We start from the raw sequence: 21618 nt of genomic DNA, 5'->3' as shown, positions 1-21618 counted from the left end.
TACCACTTGTACTACTGACAATACCACATCATATCGATTCAGGGTCTAATAACGTTTACTAATACAGTTGCGGACAAAGCGGTGGGAAAAGCGATGCACTTTGTTTTATTATATTATATCGCTGTCTGACTATTTTTCCCATCATGCAACACGGTAGAAATGCTGAAATCACATTCGTGCTCACACAGCCAACCGAAAGACACCAACTATTTCTGGTGTTTTGTAGCGTTTGTGCGTTCCAGACATTGTAGGAATAGTTTCATCACATACGACCCCAGATATAAAGGAGAAACAGTCGCCTACTACTTCATCAACAACAACAAGACACAGTAGTAGCTACTAGGGATAGGGGGGCGATATTTTGACTTCCGGATGAAAAGCATGCGCAAAGTAAACTGCCTGCTACTCAGGCCCAGAAGCTAGGATACGCATTGGTAGATATGGATAGAAAACACTCTAAAGTTTCTAAAACTGTTAAAATAACGTCTGTGAGTAAAACAGAACTGAAATGGCAGGCGAAACCCCGAGGACAAACCATCCCCCCTCCCCCAAAGAAATCCTCCTACCACTGATTTCAATGGCTGGCACTTTTATAAAAGGGCGAAATCGTGCCCGATTGCAGTTCCTAGGGCTTCCACTAGATGTCAACACTCGTTAGAAAGAGTTGCAGGCTGTATTTTTTTTTTTATATGAGCCAGAAATTGCAGTTTTACTAGGTGGCTCCCATTTTGGCTGTAGTGTTTCCAAGTGCGTGACTGAGAGTGTTCTTTGGTATTTTCACCGGTAAAGACAATAATGATTCTCAGTCTTAAATTGTATTGTTTATTTGCGTATTAGGATACCTAAGGATTGATTATAAACGTTGATTGACTTGTTTGGATAAGTTTATTGGTAACGTTTGGGATTCATTTTGTATGCATTTTGAAGGAAGGAAACCGAGTGGATTATTGATGAAGCGCGCCAGCTAAACTGAGTTTTTATGGATATAAAGAAGGACTTTATCGAACAAAAGGACCATTTGTAATGTAACTGGGACCTTTTGGAGTGCCAACAGAAGATCTTCAAAGGTAAGGCATATATTATATCGCTATTTCTGACTTTCGTGTCGCAACTCCCTGGTTGAAAATGATTTGTTATGCATTTGTGTGCTGGGCGCTGTCCTCAGATAATCGCATGGTTTGCTTTCACCGTAAAGCCTTTTTGAAATCTGACACGGCGGCTGGATTAACAACAAGTTAAGCTTTATTTTGATGTGTTGCACTTGTGATTTCATGAATGTTTAATATTTATAGTAATTTAATTTGAATTTCGCGCTCTGCAATTTCACCGGATGTTGGCCAGGTGGGACGCTACTGTCCCACCTATCCCAAAGAAACAAATTCTTATTTACAATGAAGGCCTACACCGGCCAAACCTGGACAACGCTGGGCCAATTGAATAGGCTACTGCAACTCATAGTATGTATTACTTTTGAGACAGGTGATCTATTAAAAATTATAAGCTGGGTGGTTTGAGCCCTGAATGCAGATTGTCAAAAACAAATATTTTTACTGTTCTAATTTAGTTGGTAACCAGTTTCTAATATCAATAATGCCCTTCTGGGGGTTTGTGGTATATGGCCAACGCTAGAGTGACCCCTATCCACAAGAAGGGCAGCAAAACAGACCTGTATCAATTTTGAGTGAGCGGTCTAAGATGCTGGAAAAAGTAATTTATGAACAGATAGAGGAATATACTGGCAAGAATTTCTCTGTTTTGACTGACTTCATCAGGAAATAAGTGGACCAGGAAAATGTCTGTGGAATAGTTGAGCAGGGAAATGCCTGTGGCATTGTAATGGTTGACCAGGGAAATGTCTGTGGAATGGTAATGGTTGACCAGGGAAATGTCTGTTGTCATGGTAATGGTTGACCAGGGAAATGTCTGTTGTCATGGTAATGGTTGACCAGGGAAATGTCTGTTGTCATGGTAATAGCTGACCAGGGAAATATCTGTGGAATGGTAATGGATACAATATACAAAGTTGATGAGCCTTGGTGATATAGACCGATTCCATTTCAGATGATATGGGACTCCCAATCACGACCGTATGTGAGGCAGCCTGTTTATTGTGGTCTTAAATTACAAACGGTCCTATAAATGACTTAATTATCTAGCGAATAAAACACCTCAATCCAGATTAGATCTGAGGGCGCAAAATGATCCATTCACAAGTAGGCCTTTTCCTTGACATAATCAGGACATGACAGGCATAAATAATCACCAGTGCTACAATAACAGATCACACACATTGTGGTTATCAGAAGACAAAATGTATCTCTGAGGCCTTAGTTGGCTTTTTAAATATATCCTACATTCTATAACCATTCATCTGATAAGGAAGAAAATGTAAATGATGATAAATCTCTTTGTCAACAGAACTCAAAGAGTTATAACTCAGAATACCAGCTTATACATTATTTTTAACATCAAGATCAGGGGAGAGCGCGAACGCAGTCCCCACTACCAGAAATTATGCAATCGAGATTTCCACATTTGGGAAATTCGCAGGGGTCAGCACAGCCGAGTGCAATGGCTGAGCCTCGCCCTGGGTGAACCGCCTTCTTGATCACGGTGTCTCCCTTGCCAGGTAAGTATGAGTTGTACACGTTGGTAGAGGGGCACTCATTCCAGGACAAAGGTGTTTGTCTAACGGTTACCACTTGTACTACTGACAATACCACATCATATCGACCAGGGTCTAATAACGTTTACTAATACAGTTGCGGACAAAGCGGTGGAAAAGCGATGCACTTTGTTTTATTATATTATATCGCTGTCTGACTATTTTTCCCATCATGCAACACGGTAGAAATGCTGAAATCACATTCGTGCTCACACAGCCAACCGAAAGACACCAACTATTTCTGGTGTTTTGTAGCGTTCCAGACATTGTAGGAATAGTTTCATCACATACGACCCCAGATATAAAGGAGAAACAGTCGCCTACTACTTCATCAACAACAACAAGACACAGTAGTAGCTACTAGGGATAGGGGGCGATATTTTGACTTCCGGATGAAAAGCATGCGCAAAGTAAACTGCCTGCTACTCAGGCCCAGAAGCTAGGATATGCATTGGTAGATATGGATAGAAAACACTCTAAAGTTTCTAAAACTGTTAAAATAACGTCTGTGAGTAAAACAGAACTGAAATGGCAGGCGAAACCCCGAGGACAAACCATCCCCCTTCCCCCCCCAAAAGAAATCCTCCTACCACTGATTTCAATGGCTGGCACTTTTATAAAAGGGCGAAATCGTGCCCGATTGCAGTTCCTAGGGCTTCCACTAGATATCAACAGTCGTTAGAAAGAGTTGCAGGCTGTTTTTTTTTAAAAAATGAGCCAGAAATTGCAGTTTTACTAGGTGGCTCCCATTTTGGCTGTAGTGTTTCCAAGTGCGTGACTGAGAGTGTTCTTTGGTATTTTTCAACGGTAAAGACAATAATGATTCTCAGTCTTAAATTGTATTGTTTATTTGCGTATTAGGATACCTAAGGATTGATTATAAACGTTGATTGACTTGTTTGGATAAGTTTATTGGTAATGTTTGGGATTCATTTTGTATGCATTTTGAAGGAAGGAAACCGAGTGGATTATTGATGAAGCGCGCCAGCTAAACTGAGTTTTTATGGATATAAAGAAGGACTTTATCGAACAAAAGGACCATTTGTAATGTAACTGGGACCTTTTGGAGTGCCAACAGAAGATCTTCAAAGGTAAGGCATATATTATATCGCTATTTCTGACTTTCGTGTCGCAACTCCCTGGTTGAAAATGATTTGTTATGCATTTGTGTGCTGGGCGCTGTCCTCAGATAATCGCATGGTTTGCTTTCACCGTAAAGCCTTTTTGAAATCTGACACGGCGGCTGGATTAACAACAAGTTAAGCTTTACTTTGATGTGTTGCACTTGTGATTTCATGAAAGTTTAATATTTATAGTAATTTAATTTGAATTTCGCGCTCTGCAATTTCATCGGATGTTGGCCAGGTGGGACGCTACTGTCCCACCTATCCCAAAGAAACAAATTCTTATTTACAATGAAGGCCTACACCGGCCAAACCTGGACAACGCTGGGCCAATTGAATAGGCTACTGCAACTCATATTCTTTTCAGACAGGTGATCTATTATAAATTATAAACTGGGTGGTTTGAGCCCTGAATGCAGATTGACAAAAACAAATATTTTTACTGTTCTAATTTAGTTGGTAACCAGTTTCTAATATCAATAATGCCCTTCTGGGGGTTTGTGGTATATGGCCAATGCTAGAGTGACCCCTATCCACAAGAAGGGCAGCAAAACAGACCTGTATCAATTTTGAGTGAGCGGTCTAAGATGCTGGAAAAAGTAATTTATGAACAGATAGAGGAATATACTGGCAAGAATTTCTCTGTTTTGACTGACTTCATCAGGAAATAAGTGGACCAGGAAAATGTCTGTGGAATAGTTGACCAGGGAAATGTCTGTGGCATTGTAATGGTTGACCAGGGAAATGTCTGTGGAATGGTAATGGTTGACCAGGGAAATGTCTGTTGTCATGGTAATGGTTGACCAGGGAAATGTCTGTTGTCATGGTAACGGTTGACCAGGGAAATGTATGTGGAATGGTAATGCTTGACCAGGGAAATGTCTGTTGTCATGGTAATGGCTGACCAGGGAAATGTCTGTGGCATTGTAATGGTTGACCAGGGAAATGTCTGTTGTCATGGTAATGGATGACCAGGGAAATGTCTGTGGAATGGGAATGATTGAGCAGGGAAATGTCTGTTGTCATGGTAACAGTTGACCAGGGAAATGTCTGTTGTCATGGTAATAGTTGACCAGGGAAATGTCTGTGGCATGGTAATGGTTGACCAGGGAAATGTCTGTGGAATGGTAATGGTTGACCAGGGAAATGTCTGTTGTCATGGTAATGGTTGACCAGGGAAATGGCTGTTGTCGTGGTAACGGTTGACCAGGGAAATGTCTGTTGTCATGGTAATAGCTGACCAGGGAAATATCTGTGGAATGGTAATGGATACAATATACAAAGTTGATGAGCCTTGGTGATATAGACCGATTCCATTTCAGATGATATGGGACTCCCAATCACGACCGTATGTGAGGCAGCCTGTTTATTGTGGTCTTAAATTACAAACGGTCCTATAAATGACTTAATTATCTAGCGAATAAAACACCTCAATCCAGATTAGATCTGAGGGCGCAAAATGATCCATTCACAAGTCGGCCTTTTCCTTGACATAATCAGGACATGACAGGCATAAATAATCACCAGTGCTACAATAACAGATCACACACATTGTGGTTATCAGAAGACAAAATGTATCTCTGAGGCCTTAGTTGGCTTTTAAATATATCCTACATTCTATAACCATTCATCTGATAAGGAAGAAAATGTAAATGATGATAAATCTCTTTGTCAACACAACTCAAAGAGTTATAACTCAGAATACCAGCTTATACATTATTTTTAACATCAAAATCAGGGGAGAGCGCGAACGCAGTCCCCCACTACCAGAAATTATGCAATCGAGATTTCCACATTTGGGAAATTCGCAGGGGTCAGCACAGCCGGAGTGCAATGGCTGAGCCTCGCCCTGGGTGAACCGCCTTCTTGATCACGGTGTCTCTCTTGCCAGGTAAGTATGAGTTGTACACGTTGGTAGAGGGGCACTCATTCCAGGACAAAGGTGTTTGTCTAACGGTTACCACTTGTACTACTGACAATACCACATCATATCGACCAGGGTCTAATAACGTTTACTAATACAGTTGCGGACAAAGCGGTGGAAAAGCGATGCACTTTGTTTTATTATATTATATCGCTGTCTGACTATTTTTCCCATCATGCAACACGGTAGAAATGCTGAAATCACATTCGTGCTCACACAGCCAACCGAAAGACACCAACTATTTCTGGTGTTTTGTAGCGTTTTGTAGCGTTCCAGACATTGTAGGAATAGTTTCATCACATACGACCCCAGATATAAAGGAGAAACAGTCGCCTACTACTTCATCAACAACAACAAGACACAGTAGTAGCTACTAGGGATAGGGGGCGATATTTTGACTTCCGGATGAAAAGCATGCGCAAAGTAAACTGCCTGCTACTCAGGCCCAGAAGCTAGGATATGCATTGGTAGATATGGATAGAAAACACTCTAAAGTTTCTAAAACTGTTAAAATAACGTCTGTGAGTAAAACAGAACTGAAATGGCAGGCGAAACCCCGAGGACAAACCATCCCCCCTCCCCCAAAAGGAATCCTCCTACCACTGATTTCAAAAGCTGGCACTTTTATAAAAGGGCGAAATCGTGCCCGATTGCAGTTCCTAGGGCTTCCACTAGATGTCAACACTCGTTAGAAAGAGTTGCAGGCTGTTTTTTTTAAATGAGCCAGAAATTGCAGTTTTACTAGGTGGCTCCCATTTTGGCTGTAGTGTTTCCAAGTGCGTGACTGAGAGTGTTCTTTGGTATTTTTCAGCGGTAAAGACGATAATGATTCTCAGTCTTAAATTGTATTGTTTATTTGCGTATTAGGATACCTAAGGATTGATTATAAACGTTGATTGACTTGTTTGGATAAGTTTATTGGTAACGTTTGGGATTCATTTTGTATGCATTTTGAAGGAAGGAAACCGAGTGGATTATTGATGAAGCGCGCCAGCTAAACTGAGTTTTTATGGATATAAAGAAGGACTTTATCGAACAAAAGGACCATTTGTAATGTAACTGGGACCTTTTGGAGTGCCAACAGAAGATCTTCAAAGGTAAGGCATATATTATATCGCTATTTCTGACTTTCGTGTCGCAACTCCCTGGTTGAAAATGATTTGTTATGCATTTGTGTGCTGGGCGCTGTCCTCAGATAATCGCATGGTTTGCTTTCACCGTAAAGCCTTTTTGAAATCTGACACGGCGGCTGGATTAACAACAAGTTAAGCTTTATTTTGATGTGTTGCACTTGTGATTTCATGAAAGTTTAATATTTATAGTAATTTAATTTGAATTTCGCGCTCTGCAATTTCACCGGATGTTGGCCAGGTGGGACGCTACTGTCCCACCTATCCCAAAGAAACAAATTCTTATTTACAATGAAGGCCTACACCGGCCAAACCTGGACAACGCTGGGCCAATTGAATAGGCTACTGCAACTCATAGTTTTACTTTTCAGACAGGTGATCTATTATAAATTATAAACTGGGTGGTTTGAGCCCTGAATGCAGATTGACAAAAACAAATATTTTTACTGTTCTAATTTAGTTGGTAACCAGTTTCTAATATCAATAATGCCCTTCTGGGGGTTTGTGGTATATGGCCAATGCTAGAGTGACCCCTATCCACAAGAAGGGCAGCAAAACAGACCTGTATCAATTTTGAGTGAGCGGTCTAAGATGCTGGAAAAAGTAATTTATGAACAGATAGAGGAATATACTGGCAAGAATTTCTCTGTTTTGACTGACTTCATCAGGAAATAAGTGGACCAGGAAAATGTCTGTGGAATAGTTGACCAGGGAAATGTCTGTGGCATTGTAATGGTTGACCAGGGAAATGTCTGTGGAATGGTAATGGTTGACCAGGGAAATGTCTGTTGTCATGGTAATGGTTGACCAGGGAAATGTCTGTTGTCATGGTAATGGTTGACCAGGGAAATGTCTGTGGAATGGTAATGGTTGACCAGGGAAATGTCTGTTGTCATGGTAATGGCTGACCAGGGAAATGTCTGTGGCATTGTAATGGTTGACCAGGGAAATGTCTGTTGTCATGGTAATGGATGACCAGGGAAATGTCTGTGGAATGGGAATGATTGAGCAGGGAAATGTCTGTTGTCATGGTAACAGTTAACCAGTGAAATGTCTGTTGTCATGGTAATAGTTGACCAGGGAAATGTCTGTGGCATGGTAATGGTTGACCAGGGAAATGTCTGTGGAATGGTAATGGTTGACCAGGGAAATGTCTGTTGTCATGGTAATGGTTGACCAGGGAAATGGCTGTTGTCGTGGTAACGGTTGACCAGGGAAATGTCTGTTGTCATGGTAATAGCTGACCAGGGAAATATCTGTGGAATGGTAATGGATACAATATACAAAGTTGATGAGCCTTGGTGATATAGACCGATTCCATTTCAGATGATATGGGACTCCCAATCACGACCGTATGTGAGGCAGCCTGTTTATTGTGGTCTTAAATTACAAACGGTCCTATAAATGACTTAATTATCTAGCGAATAAAACACCTCAATCCAGATTAGATCTGAGGGCGCAAAATGATCCATTCACAAGTCGGCCTTTTCCTTGACATAATCAGGACATGACAGGCATAAATAATCACCAGTGCTACAATAACAGATCACACACATTGTGGTTATCAGAAGACAAAATGTATCTCTGAGGCCTTAGTTGGCTTTTAAATATATCCTACATTCTATAACCATTCATCTGATAAGGAAGAAAATGTAAATGATGATAAATCTCTTTGTCAACAGAACTCAAAGAGTTATAACTCAGAATACCAGCTTATACATTATTTTTAACATCAAGATCAGGGGAGAGCGCGAACGCAGTCCCCCACTACCAGAAATTATGCAATCGAGATTTCCACATTTGGGAAATTCGCAGGGGTCAGCACAGCCGGAGTGCAATGGCTGAGCCTCGCCCTGGGTGAACCGCCTTCTTGATCACGGTGTCTCCCTTGCCAGGTAAGTATGAGTTGTACACGTTGGTAGAGGGGCACTCATTCCAGGACAAAGGTGTTTGTCTAACGGTTACCACTTGTACTACTGACAATACCACATCATATCGACCAGGGTCTAATAACGTTTACTAATACAGTTGCGGACAAAGCGGTGGAAAAGCGATGCACTTTGTTTTATTATATTATATCGCTGTCTGACTATTTTTCCCATCATGCAACACGGTAGAAATGCTGAAATCACATTCGTGCTCACACAGCCAACCGAAAGACACCAACTATTTCTGGTGTTTTGTAGCGTTTTGTAGCGTTCCAGACATTGTAGGAATAGTTTCATCACATACGACCCCAGATATAAAGGAGAAACAGTCGCCTACTACTTCATCAACAACAACAAGACACAGTAGTAGCTACTAGGGATAGGGGGCGATATTTTGACTTCCGGATGAAAAGCATGCGCAAAGTAAACTGCCTGCTACTCAGGCCCAGAAGCTAGGATATGCATTGGTAGATATGGATAGAAAACACTCTAAAGTTTCTAAAACTGTTAAAATAACGTCTGTGAGTAAAACAGAACTGAAATGGCAGGCGAAACCCCGAGGACAAACCATCCCCCTCCCCCTAAAAGAAATCCTCCTACCACTGATTTCAATGGCTGGCACTTTTATAAAAGGGCGAAATCGTGCCCGATTGCAGTTCCTAGGGCTTCCACTAGATGTCAACACTCGTTAGAAAGAGTTGCAGGCTGTTTTTTTTTAAATGAGCCAGAAATTGCAGTTTTACTAGGTGGCTCCCATTTTGGCTGTAGTGTTTCCAAGTGCGTGACTGAGAGTGTTCTTTGGTATTTTTCACCGGTAAAGACAATAATGATTCTCAGTCTTAAATTGTATTGTTTATTTGCGTATTAGGATACCTAAGGATTGATTATAAACGTTGATTGACTTGTTTGGATAAGTTTATTGGTAACGTTTGGGATTAATTTTGTATGCATTTTGAAGGAAGGAAACCGAGTGGATTATTGATGAAGCGCGCCAGCTAAACTGAGTTTTTATGGATATAAAGAAGGACTTTATCGAACAAAAGGACCATTTGTAATGTAACTGGGACCTTTTGGAGTGCCAACAGAAGATCTTCAAAGGTAAGGCATATATTATATCGCTATTTCTGACTTTCGTGTCGCAACTCCCTGGTTGAAAATGATTTGTTATGCATTTGTGTGCTGGGCGCTGTCCTCAGATAATCGCATGGTTTGCTTTCACCGTAAAGCCTTTTTGAAATCTGACACGGCGGCTGGATTAACAACAAGTTAAGCTTTATTTTGATGTGTTGCACTTGTGATTTCATGAAAGTTTAATATTTATAGTAATTTAATTTGAATTTCGCGCTCTGCAATTTCACCGGATGTTGGCCAGGTGGGACGCTACTGTCCCACCTATCCCAAAGAAACAAATTCTTATTTACAATGAAGGCCTACACCGGCCAAACCTGGACAACGCTGGGCCAATTGAATAGGCTACTGCAACTCATAGTATGTAGTACTTTTCAGACAGGTGATCTATTATAAATTATAAACTGGGTGGTTTGAGCCCTGAATGCAGATTGACAAAAACAAATATTTTTACTGTTCTAATTTAGTTGGTAACCAGTTTCTAATATCAATAATGCCCTTCTGGGGGTTTGTGGTATATGGCCAATGCTAGAGTGACCCCTATCCACAAGAAGGGCAGCAAAACAGACCTGTATCAATTTTGAGTGAGCGGTCTAAGATGCTGGAAAAAGTAATTTATGAACAGATAGAGGAATATACTGGCAAGAATTTCTCTGTTTTGACTGACTTCATCAGGAAATAAGTGGACCAGGAAAATGTCTGTGGAATAGTTGACCAGGGAAATGTCTGTGGCATTGTAATGGTTGACCAGGGAAATGTCTGTGGAATGGTAATGGTTGACCAGGGAAATGTCTGTTGTCATGGTAATGGTTGACCAGGGAAATGTCTGTTGTCATGGTAATGGTTGACCAGGGAAATGGCTGTTGTCGTGGTAACGGTTGACCAGGGAAATGTCTGTTGTCATGGTAATAGCTGACCAGGGAAATATCTGTGGAATGGTAATGGATACAATATACAAAGTTGATGAGCCTTGGTGATATAGACCGATTCCATTTCAGATGATATGGGACTCCCAATCACGACCGTATGTGAGGCAGCCTGTTTATTGTGGTCTTAAATTACAAACGGTCCTATAAATGACTTAATTATCTAGCGAATAAAACACCTCAATCCAGATTAGATCTGAGGGCGCAAAATGATCCATTCACAAGTAGGCCTTTTCCTTGACATAATCAGGACATGACAGGCATAAATAATCACCAGTGCTACAATAACAGATCACACACATTGTGGTTATCAGAAGACAAAATGTATCTCTGAGGCCTTAGTTGGCTTTTAAATATATCCTACATTCTACAACCATTCATCTGATAAGGAAGAAAATGTAAATGATGATAAATCTCTTTGTCAACAGAACTCAAAGAGTTATACCTCAGAATACCAGCTTATACATTATTTTTAACATCAAGATCAGGGGAGAGCGCGAACGCAGTCCCCACTACCAGAAATTATGCAATCGAGATTTCCACATTTGGGAAATTCGCAGGGGTCAGCACAGCCGGAGTGCAATGGCTGAGCCTCGCCCTGGGTGAACCGCCTTCTTGATCACGGTGTCTCCCTTGCCAGGTAAGTATGAGTTGTACATGTTGGTAGAGGGGCACTCATTACAGGACAAAGGTGTTTGTCTACCGGTTACCACTTGTACTACTGACAATACCACATCATATCGACCAGGGTCTAATAACGTTTACTAATACAGTTGCGGACAAAGCGGTGGAAAAGCGATGCACTTTGTTTTATTATATTATATCGCTGTCTGACTATTTTTCCCATCATGCAACACGGTAGAAATGCTGAAATCACATTCGTGCTCACACAGCCAACCGAAAGACACCAACTATTTCTGGTGTTTTGTAGCGTTTTGTAGCGTTCCAGACATTGTAGGAATAGTTTCATCACATACGACCCCAGATATAAAGGAGAAACAGTCGCCTACTACTTCATCAACAACAACAAGACACAGTAGTAGCTACTAGGGATAGGGGGCGATATTTTGACTTCCGGATGAAAAGCATGCGCAAAGTAAACTGCCTGCTACTCAGGCCCAGAAGCTAGGATATGCATTGGTAGATATGGATAGAAAACACTCTAAAGTTTCTAAAACTGTTAAAATAACGTCTGTGAGTAAAACAGAACTGAAATGGCAGGCGAAACCCCGAGGACAAACCATCCCCCTCCCCCCAAAAGAAATCCTCCTAACACTGATTTCAATGGCTGGCACTTTTATAAAAGGGCGAAATCATGCCCGATTGCAGTTCCTAGGGCCTCCACTAGATGTCAACACTCGTTAGAAAGAGTTGCAGGCTGTTTTTTTTAAAAATGAGCCAGAAATTGCACTTTTACTAGGTGGCTCCCATTTTGGCTGTAGTGTTTCCAAGTGCGTGACTGAGAGTGTTCTTTGGTATTTTTCACCGGTAAAGACAATAATGATTCTCAGTCTTAAATTGTATTGTTTATTTGCGTATTAGGATACCTAAGGATTGATTATAAACGTTGATTGACTTGTTTGGATAAGTTTATTGGTAACGTTTGGGATTAATTTTGTATGCATTTTGAAGGAAGGAAACCGAGTGGATTATTGATGAAGCGCGCCAGCTAAACTGAGTTTTTATGGATATAAAGAAGGACTTTATCGAACAAAAGGACCATTTGTAATGTAACTGGGACCTTTTGGAGTGCCAACAGAAGATCTTCAAAGGTAAGGCATATATTATATCGCTATTTCTGACTTTCGTGTCGCAACTCCCTGGTTGAAAATGATTTGTTATGCATTTGTGTGCTGGGCGCTGTCCTCAGATAATCGCATGGTTTGCTTTCACCGTAAAGCCTTTTTGAAATCTGACATGGCGGCTGGATTAACAACAAGTTAAGCTTTATTTTGATGTGTTGCACTTATGATTTCATGAAAGTTTAATATTTATAGTAATTTAATTTGAATTTCGCGCTCTGCAATTTCACCGGATGTTGGCCAGGTGGGACGCTACTGTCCCACCTATCCCAAAGAAACAAATTCTTATTTACAATGAAGGCCTACACCGGCCAAACCTGGACAACGCTGGGCCAATTGAATAGGCTACTGCAACTCATAGTATGTAGTACTTTTCAGACAGGTGATCTATTATAAATTATAAACTGGGTGGTTTGAGCCCTGAATGCAGATTGACAAAAACAAATATTTTTACTGTTCTAATTTAGTTGGTAACCAGTTTCTAATATCAATAATGCCCTTCTGGGGGTTTGTGGTATATGGCCAGTGCTAGAGTGACCCCTATCCACAAGAAGGGCAGCAAAACAGACCTGTATCAATTTTGAGTGAGCGGTCTAAGATGCTGGAAAAAGTAATTTATGAACAGATAGAGGAATATACTGGCAAGAATTTCTCTGTTTTGACTGATTTCATCAGGAAATAAGTGGACCAGGAAAATGTCTGTGGAATAGTTGACCAGGGAAATGTCTGTGGCATTGTAATGGTTGACCAGGGAAATGTCTGTGGAATGGTAATGGTTGACCAGGGAAATGTCTGTTGTCATGGTAATGGTTGACCAGGGAAATGTCTGTTGTCATGGTAATGGTTGACCAGGGAAATGGCTGTTGTCGTGGTAACGGTTGACCAGGGAAATGTCTGATGTCATGGTAATAGCTGACCAGGGAAATATCTGTGGAATGGTAATGGATACAATATACAAAGTTGATGAGCCTTGGTGATATAGACCGATTCCATTTCAGATGATATGGGACTCCCAATCACGACCGTATGTGAGGCAGCCTGTTTATTGTGGTCTTAAATTACAAACGGTCCTATAAATGACTTAATTATCTAGCGAATAAAACACCTCAATCCAGATTAGATCTGAGGGCGCAAAATGATCCATTCACAAGTAGGACCTTTTCCTTGACATAATCAGGACATGACAGGCATAAATAATCACCAGTGCTACAATAACAGATCACACACATTGTGGTTATCAGAAGACAAAATGTATCTCTGAGGCCTTAGTTGGCTTTTAAATATATCCTACATTCTACAACCATTCATCTGATAAGGAAGAAAATGTAAATGATGATAAATCTCTTTGTCAACAGAACTCAAAGAGTTATACCTCAGAATACCAGCTTATACATTATTTTTAACATCAAGATCAGGGGAGAGCGCGAACGCAGTCCCCACTACCAGAAATTATGCAATCGAGATTTCCACATTTGGGAAATTCGCAGGGGTCAGCACAGCCGGAGTGCAATGGCTGAGCCTCGCCCTGGGTGAACCACCTTCTTGATCACGGTGTCTCCCTTGCCAGGTAAGTATGAGTTGTACACGTTGGTAGAGGGGCACTCATTCCAGGACAAAGGTGTTTGTCTAACGGTTACCACTTGTACTACTGACAATACCACATCATATCGACCAGGGTCTAATAACGTTTACTAATACAGTTGCGGACAAAGCGGTGGAAAAGCGATGCACTTTGTTTTATTATATTATATCGCTGTCTGACTATTTTTCCCATCATGCAACACGGTAGAAATGCTGAAATCACATTCGTGCTCACACAGCCAACCGAAAGACACCAACTATTTCTGGTGTTTTGTAGCGTTTTGTAGCGTTCCAGACATTGTAGGAATAGTTTCATCACATACGACCCCAGATATAAAGGAGAAACAGTCGCCTACTACTTCATCAACAACAACAAGACACAGTAGTAGCTACTAGGGATAGGGGGTGATATTTTGACTTCCGGATGAAAAGCATGCGCAAAGTAAACTGCCTGCTACTCAGGCCCAGAAGCTAGGATATGCATTGGTAGATATGGATAGAAAACACTCTAAAGTTTCTAAAACTGTTAAAATAACGTCTGTGAGTAAAACAGAACTGAAATGGCAGGCGAAACCCCGAGGACAAACCATCCCCCCTCCCCCAAAAGAAATCCTCCTACCACTGATTTCAATGGCTGGCACTTTTATAAAAGGGCGAAATCGTGCCCGATTGCAGTTCCTAGGGCTTCCACTAGATGTCAACACTCGTTAGAAAGAGTTGCAGGCTGTTTTTTTTTTAAATGAGCCAGAAATTGCAGTTTTACTAGGTGGCTCCCATTTTGGCTGTAGTGTTTCCAAGTGCGTGACTGAGAGTGTTCTTTGGTATTTTTCACCGGTAAAGACAATAATGATTCTCAGTCTTAAATTGTATTGTTTATTTGCGTATTAGGATACCTAAGGATTGATTATAAACGTTGATTGACTTGTTTGGATAAGTTTATTGGTAACGTTTGGGATTAATTTTGTATGCATTTTGAAGGAAGGAAACCGAGTGGATTATTGATGAAGCGCGCCAGCTAAACTGAGTTTTTATGGATATAAAGAAGGACTTTATCGGACAAAAGGACCATTTGTAATGTAACTGGGACCTTTTGGAGTGCCAACAGAAGATCTTCAATGGTAAGGCATATATTATATCGCTATTTCTGACTTTCGTGTCGCAACTCCCTGGTTGAAAATGATTTGTTATGCATTTGTGTGCTGGGCGCTGTCCTCAGATAATCGCATGGTTTGCTTTCACCGTAAAGCCTTTTTGAAATCTGACACGGCGGCTGGATTAACAACAAGTTAAGCTTTATTTTGATGTGTTGCACTTGTGATTTCATGAAAGTTTAATATTTATAGTAATTTAATTTGAATTTCGCGCTCTGCAATTTCACCGGATGTTGGCCAGGTGGGACGCTACTGTCCCACCTATCCCAAAGAAACAAATTCTTATTTACAATGAAGGCCTACACCGGCCAAACCTGGACAACGCTGGGCCAATTGAATAGGCTACTGCAACTCATAGTATGTAGTACTTTTCAGACAGGTGATCTATTATAAATTATAAACTGGGTGGTTTGAGCCCTGAATGCAGATTGACAAAAACAAATATTTTTACTGTTCTAATTTAGTTGGTAACCAGTTTCTAATATCAATAATGCCCTTCTGGGGGTTTGTGGTATATGGCCAATGCTAGAGTGACCCCTATCCACAAGAAGGGCAGCAAAACGGACCTGTATCAATTTTGAGTGAGCGGTCTAAGATGCTGGAAAAAGTAATTTATGAACAGATAGAGGAATATACTGGCAAGAATTTCTCTGTTTTGACTGACTTCATCAGGAAATAAGTGGACCAGGAAAATGTCTGTGGAATAGTTGACCAGGGAAATGTCTGTGGCATTGTAATGGTTGACCAGGGAAATGTCTGTGGACATGGTAATGGTTGACCAGGGAAATGTCTGTTGTCATGGTAATGGTTGACCAGGGAAATGTCTGTTGTCATGGTAATGGTTGACCAGGGAAATGGCTGTTGTCGTGGTAACGGTTGACCAGGGAAATGTCTGTTGTCATGGTAATAGCTGACCAGGGAAATATCTGTGGAATGGTAATGGATACAATATACAAAGTTGATGAGCCTTGGTGATATAGACCGATTCCATTTCAGATGATATGGGACTCCCAATCACGACCGTATGTGAGGCAGCCTGTTTATTGTGGTCTTAAATTACAAACGGTCCTATAAATGACTTAATTATCTAGCGAATAAAACACCTCAATCCAGATTAGATCTGAGGGCGCAAAATGATCCATTCACAAGTCGGCCTTTTCCTTGACATAATCAGGACATGACAGGCATAAATAATCACCAGAGTGCTACAATAACAGATCACACACATTGTGGTTATCAGAAGACAAAATGTATCTCTGAGGCCTTAGTTGGCTTTTAAATATATCCTACATTCTATAACCATTCATCTGATAAGGAAGAAAATGTAAATGATGATACATCTCTTTGTCAACAGAACTCAAAGAGTTATAACTCAGAATACCAGCTCATACATTATTTTTAACATCAAGATCAGGGGAGAGCGCGAACGCAGTCCCCCACTACCAGAAATTATGCAATCGAGATTTCTACATTCGGGAAATTCACAGGGGTCAGCACAGCCGGAGTGCAATGGCTGAGCCTCGCCCTGGGTGAACCGCCTTCTTGATCACGGTGTCTCCCTTGCCAGGTAAGTATGAGTTGTACACGTTGGTAGAGGGGCACTCATTCCAGGACAAAGGTGTTTGTCTAACGGTTACCACTTGTACTACTGACAATACCACATCATATCGACCAGGGTCTAATAACGTTTACTAATACAGTTGCGGACAAAGCGGTGGAAAAGCGATGCACTTTGTTTTATTATATTATATCGCTGTCTGACTATTTTTCCCATCATGCAACACGGTAGAAATGCTGAAATCACATTCGTGCTCACACAGCCAACCGAAAGACACCAACTATTTCTGGTGTTTTGTAGCGTTCCAGACATTGTAGGAATAGTTTCATCACATACGACCCCAGATATAAAGGAGAAACAGTCGCCTACTACTTCATCAACAACAACAAGACACAGTAGTAGCTACTAGGGATAGGGGGCGATATTTTGACTTCCGGATGAAAAGCATGCGCAAAGTAAACTGACTGCTACTCAGGCCCAGAAGCTAGGATATGCATTGGTAGATATGGATAGAAAACACTCTAAAGTTTCTAAAACTGTTAAAATAACGTCTGTGAGTAAAACAGAACTGAAATGGCAGGCGAAACCCCGAGGACAAACCATCCCCCTCCCCTTAAAAAGGAATCCTCCTACCACTGATTTCAATGGCTGGCACTTTTATAAAAGGGCGAAATCGTGCCCGATTGCAGTTCCTAGGGCTTCCACTAGATGTCAACACTCGTTAGAAAGAGTTGCAGGCTTTTTTTTTTTTTAAATGAGCCAGAAATTGCAGTTTTACTAGGTGGCTCCCATTTTGGCTGTAGTGTTTCCAAGTGCGTGACTGAGAGTGTTCTTTGGTATTTTTCACCGGTAAAGACAATAATGATTCTCAGTCTTAAATTGTATTGTTTATTTGCGTATTAGGATACCTAAGGATTGATTATAAACGTTGATTGACTTGGTTGGATAAGTTTATTGGTAACGTTTGGGATTAATTTTGTATGCATTTTGAAGGAAGGAAACCGAGTGGATTATTGATGAAGCGCGCCAGCTAAACTGAGTTTTTATGGATATAAAGAAGGACTTTATCGAACAAAAGGACCATTTGTAATGTAACTGGGACCTTTTGGAGTGCCAACAGAAGATCTTCAAAGGTAAGGCATATATTATATCGCTATTTCTGACTTTCGTGTCGCAACTCCCTGGTTGAAAATGATTTGTTATGCATTTGTGTGCTGGGCGCTGTCCTCAGATAATCGCATGGTTTGCTTTCACCGTAAAGCCTTTTTGAAATCTGACACGGCGGCTGGATTAACAACAAGTTAAGCTTTATTTTGATGTGTTGCACTTGTGATTTCATGAAAGTTTAATATTTATAGTAATTTAATTTGAATTTCGCGCTCTGCAATTTCACCGGATGTTGGCCAGGTGGGACGCTACTGTCCCACCTATCCCAAAGAAACAAATTCTTATTTACAATGAAGGCCTACACCGGCCAAACCTGGACAACGCTGGGCCAATTGAATAGGCTACTGCAACTCATAGTATGTAGTACTTTTCAGACAGGTGATCTATTATAAATTATAAACTGGGTGGTTTGAGCCCTGAATGCAGATTGACAAAAACAAATATTTTTACTGTTCTAATTTAGTTGGTAACCAGTTTCTAATATCAATAATGCCCTTCTGGGGGTTTGTGGTATATGGCCAATGCTAGAGTGACCCCTATCCACAAGAAGGGCAGCAAAACAGACCTGTATCAATTTTGAGTGAGCGGTCTAAGATGCTGGAAAAAGTAATTTATGAACAGATAGAGGAATATACTGGCAAGAATTTCTCTGTTTTGACTGACTTCATCAGGAAATAAGTGGACCAGGAAAATGTCTGTGGAATAGTTGACCAGGGAAATGTCTGTGGCATTGTAATGGTTGACCAGGGAAATGTCTGTGGAATGGTAATGGTTGACCAGGGAAATGTCTGTTGTCATGGTAATGGTTGACCAGGGAAATGGCTGTTGTCGTGGTAACGGTTGACCAGGGAAATGTCTGTTGTCATGGTAATAGCTGACCAGGGAAATATCTGTGGAATGGTAATGGATACAATATACAAAGTTGATGAGCCTTGGTGATATAGACCGATTCCATTTCAGATGATATGGGACTCCCAATCACGACCGTATGTGAGGCAGCCTGTTTATTGTGGTCTTAAATTACAAACGGTCCTATAAATGACTTAATTATCTAGCGAATAAAACACCTCAATCCAGATTAGATCTGAGGGCGCAAAATGATCCATTCACAAGTAGGCCTTTTCCTTGACATAATCAGGACATGACAGGCATAAATAATCACCAGTGCTACAATAACAGATCACACACATTGTGGTTATCAGAAGACAAAATGTATCTCTGAGGCCTTAGTTGGCTTTTAAATATATCCTACATTCTATAACCATTCATCTGATAAGGAAGAAAATGTAAATGATGATAAATCTCTTTGTCAACAGAACTGATAGAGTTATAACTCGGAATACCAGCTTATACATTATTTTTAACATCAAGATCAGGGGAGAGCGCGAACGCAGTCCCCCACTACCAGAAATTATGCAATCGAGATTTCCACATTTGGGAAATTCGCAGGGGTCAGCACAGCCGGAGTGCAATGGCTGAGCCTCGCCCTGGGTGAACCGCCTTCTTGATCACTGTGTCTCCCTTGCCAGGTAAGTATGAGTTGTACACGTTGGTAGAGGGGCACTCATTCCAGGACAAAGGTGTTTGTCTAACGGTTACCACATGTACTACTGACAATACCACATCATATCGACCAGGGTCTAATAACGTTTACTAATACAGTTGCGGACAAAGCGGTGGAAAAGCGATGCACTTTGTTTTATTATATTATATCGCTGTCTGACTATTTTTCCCATCATGCAACACGGTAGAAATGCTGAAATCACATTCGTGCTCACACAGCCAACCGAAAGACACCAACTATTTCTGGTGTTTTGTAGCGTTCCAGACATTGTAGGAATAGTTTCATCACATACGACCCCAGATATAAAGGAGAAACAGTCGCCTACTACTTCATCAACAACAACAAGACACAGTAGTAGCTACTAGGGATAGGGGGCGATATTTTGACTTCCGGATGAAAAGCATGCGCAAAGTAAACTGACTGCTACTCAGGCCCAGAAGCTAGGATATGCATTGGTAGATATGGATAGAAAACACTCTAAAGTTTCTAAAACTGTTGAAATAACGTCTGTGAGTAAAACAGAACTGAAATGGCAGGCGAAACCCCGAGGACAAACCATCCCCCTCCCCCCCAAAAGAAATCCTACCACTGATTTCAATGGCTGGCACTTTTATAAAAGGGCGAAATCGTGCCCGATTGCAGTTCCTAGGGCTTCCACTAGATGTCAACAGTCGTTAGAAAGAGTTGCAGGCTGTTTTTTTTTTTTAAATGAGCCAGAAATTGCAGTTTTACTAGGTGGCTCCCATTTTGGCTGTAGTGTTTCAAAGTGCGTGACTGAGAGTGTTCTTTGGTATTTTTCACCGGTAAAGACAATAATGATTCTCAGTGTTAAATTGTATTGTTTATTTGCGTATTAGGATACCTAAGGATTGATTATAAACGTTGATTGACTTGTTTGGATAAGTTTATTGGTAACGTTTGGGATTCATTTTGTATGCATTTTCAAGGAAGGAAACCGAGTGGATTATTGATGAAGCGCGCCAGCTAAACTGAGTTTTTATGGATATAAAGAAGGACTTTATCGAACAAAAGGACCATTTGTAATGTAACTGGGACCTTTTGGAGTGCCAACAGAAGATCTTCAAAGGTAAGGCATATATTATATCGCTATTTCTGACTTTCGTGTCGCAACTCCCTGGTTGAAAATGATTTGTTATGCATTTGTGTGCTGGGCGCTGTCCTCAGATAATCGCATGGTTTGCTTTCACCGTAAAGCCTTTTTGAAATCTGACACGGCGGCTGGATTAACAACAAGTTAAGCTTTATTTTGATGTGTTGCACTTGTGATTTCATGAAAGTTTAATATTTATAGTAATTTAATTTGATTTTCGCGCTCTGCAATTTCACCGGATGTTGGCCAGGTGGGACGCTACTGTCCCACCTATCCCAAAGAAACAAATTCTTATTTACAATGAAGGCCTACACCGGCCAAACCTGGACAACGCTGGGCCAATTGAATAGGCTACTGCAACTCATACTTTTCAGACAGGTGATCTATTATAAATTATAAACTGGGTGGTTTGAGCCCTGAATGCAGATTGACAAAAACGAATATTTTTAATGTTCTAATTTAGTTGGTAACCAGTTTCTAATATCAATAATGCCCTTCTGGGGGTTTGTGGTATATGGCCAATGCTAGAGTGACCCCTATCCACAAGAAGGGCAGCAAAACAGACCTGTATCAATTTTGAGTGAGTGGTCTAAGATGCTGGAAAAAGTAATTTATGAACAGATAGAGGAATATACTGGCAAGAATTTCTCTGTTTTGACTGACTTCATCAGGAAATAAGTGGACCAGGATAATGTCTGTGGCATAGTTGACCAGGGAAATGTCTGTGGCATTGTAATGGTTGACCAGGGAAATGTCTGTGGAATGGTAATGGTTGACCAGGGAAATGTCTGTTGTCATGGTAATGGTTGACCAGGGAAATGTCTGTGGCATTGTAATGGTTGACCAGGGAAATGTCTGT

The 21618-nt window shown here is 40.9% G+C and overlaps 7 non-coding genes across 7 annotated transcripts; all 7 read right to left on the bottom strand.

The window, feature by feature from the left end:
* Positions 1–2476: 2476 nt before the first annotated feature.
* On the bottom strand, positions 2477–2637 carry LOC123732845 (U1 spliceosomal RNA). Its single transcript, XR_006763441.1, has one exon. It is a non-coding gene; the product is annotated as a U1 spliceosomal RNA (small nuclear RNA).
* A 2887-nt stretch (positions 2638–5524) lies between these two features.
* Positions 5525–5688, bottom strand: LOC123732851 (U1 spliceosomal RNA). The gene has a single exon (XR_006763446.1). It is a non-coding gene; the product is annotated as a U1 spliceosomal RNA (small nuclear RNA).
* A 2894-nt stretch (positions 5689–8582) lies between these two features.
* On the bottom strand, positions 8583–8746 carry LOC123732848 (U1 spliceosomal RNA). Its single transcript, XR_006763443.1, has one exon. It is a non-coding gene; the product is annotated as a U1 spliceosomal RNA (small nuclear RNA).
* A 2565-nt stretch (positions 8747–11311) lies between these two features.
* LOC123732849 (U1 spliceosomal RNA) lies at positions 11312–11473 on the bottom strand. Its single transcript, XR_006763444.1, has one exon. It is a non-coding gene; the product is annotated as a U1 spliceosomal RNA (small nuclear RNA).
* A 2567-nt stretch (positions 11474–14040) lies between these two features.
* Positions 14041–14202, bottom strand: LOC123732843 (U1 spliceosomal RNA). Its single transcript, XR_006763439.1, has one exon. It is a non-coding gene; the product is annotated as a U1 spliceosomal RNA (small nuclear RNA).
* Positions 14203–16770: 2568 nt separating this feature from the next.
* LOC123732844 (U1 spliceosomal RNA) lies at positions 16771–16934 on the bottom strand. The gene has a single exon (XR_006763440.1). It is a non-coding gene; the product is annotated as a U1 spliceosomal RNA (small nuclear RNA).
* A 2523-nt stretch (positions 16935–19457) lies between these two features.
* Positions 19458–19621, bottom strand: LOC123732850 (U1 spliceosomal RNA). Its single transcript, XR_006763445.1, has one exon. It is a non-coding gene; the product is annotated as a U1 spliceosomal RNA (small nuclear RNA).
* Positions 19622–21618: the final 1997 nt, after the last annotated feature.

This window comes from Salmo salar, unplaced genomic scaffold (genome assembly GCF_905237065.1).
Source record: "Salmo salar unplaced genomic scaffold, Ssal_v3.1, whole genome shotgun sequence".
NCBI lineage: Eukaryota > Metazoa > Chordata > Actinopteri > Salmoniformes > Salmonidae > Salmo > Salmo salar.
Note: the sequence above shows the minus strand (reverse complement) of the source record. Positions and strands in the feature narration are given on the sequence as shown.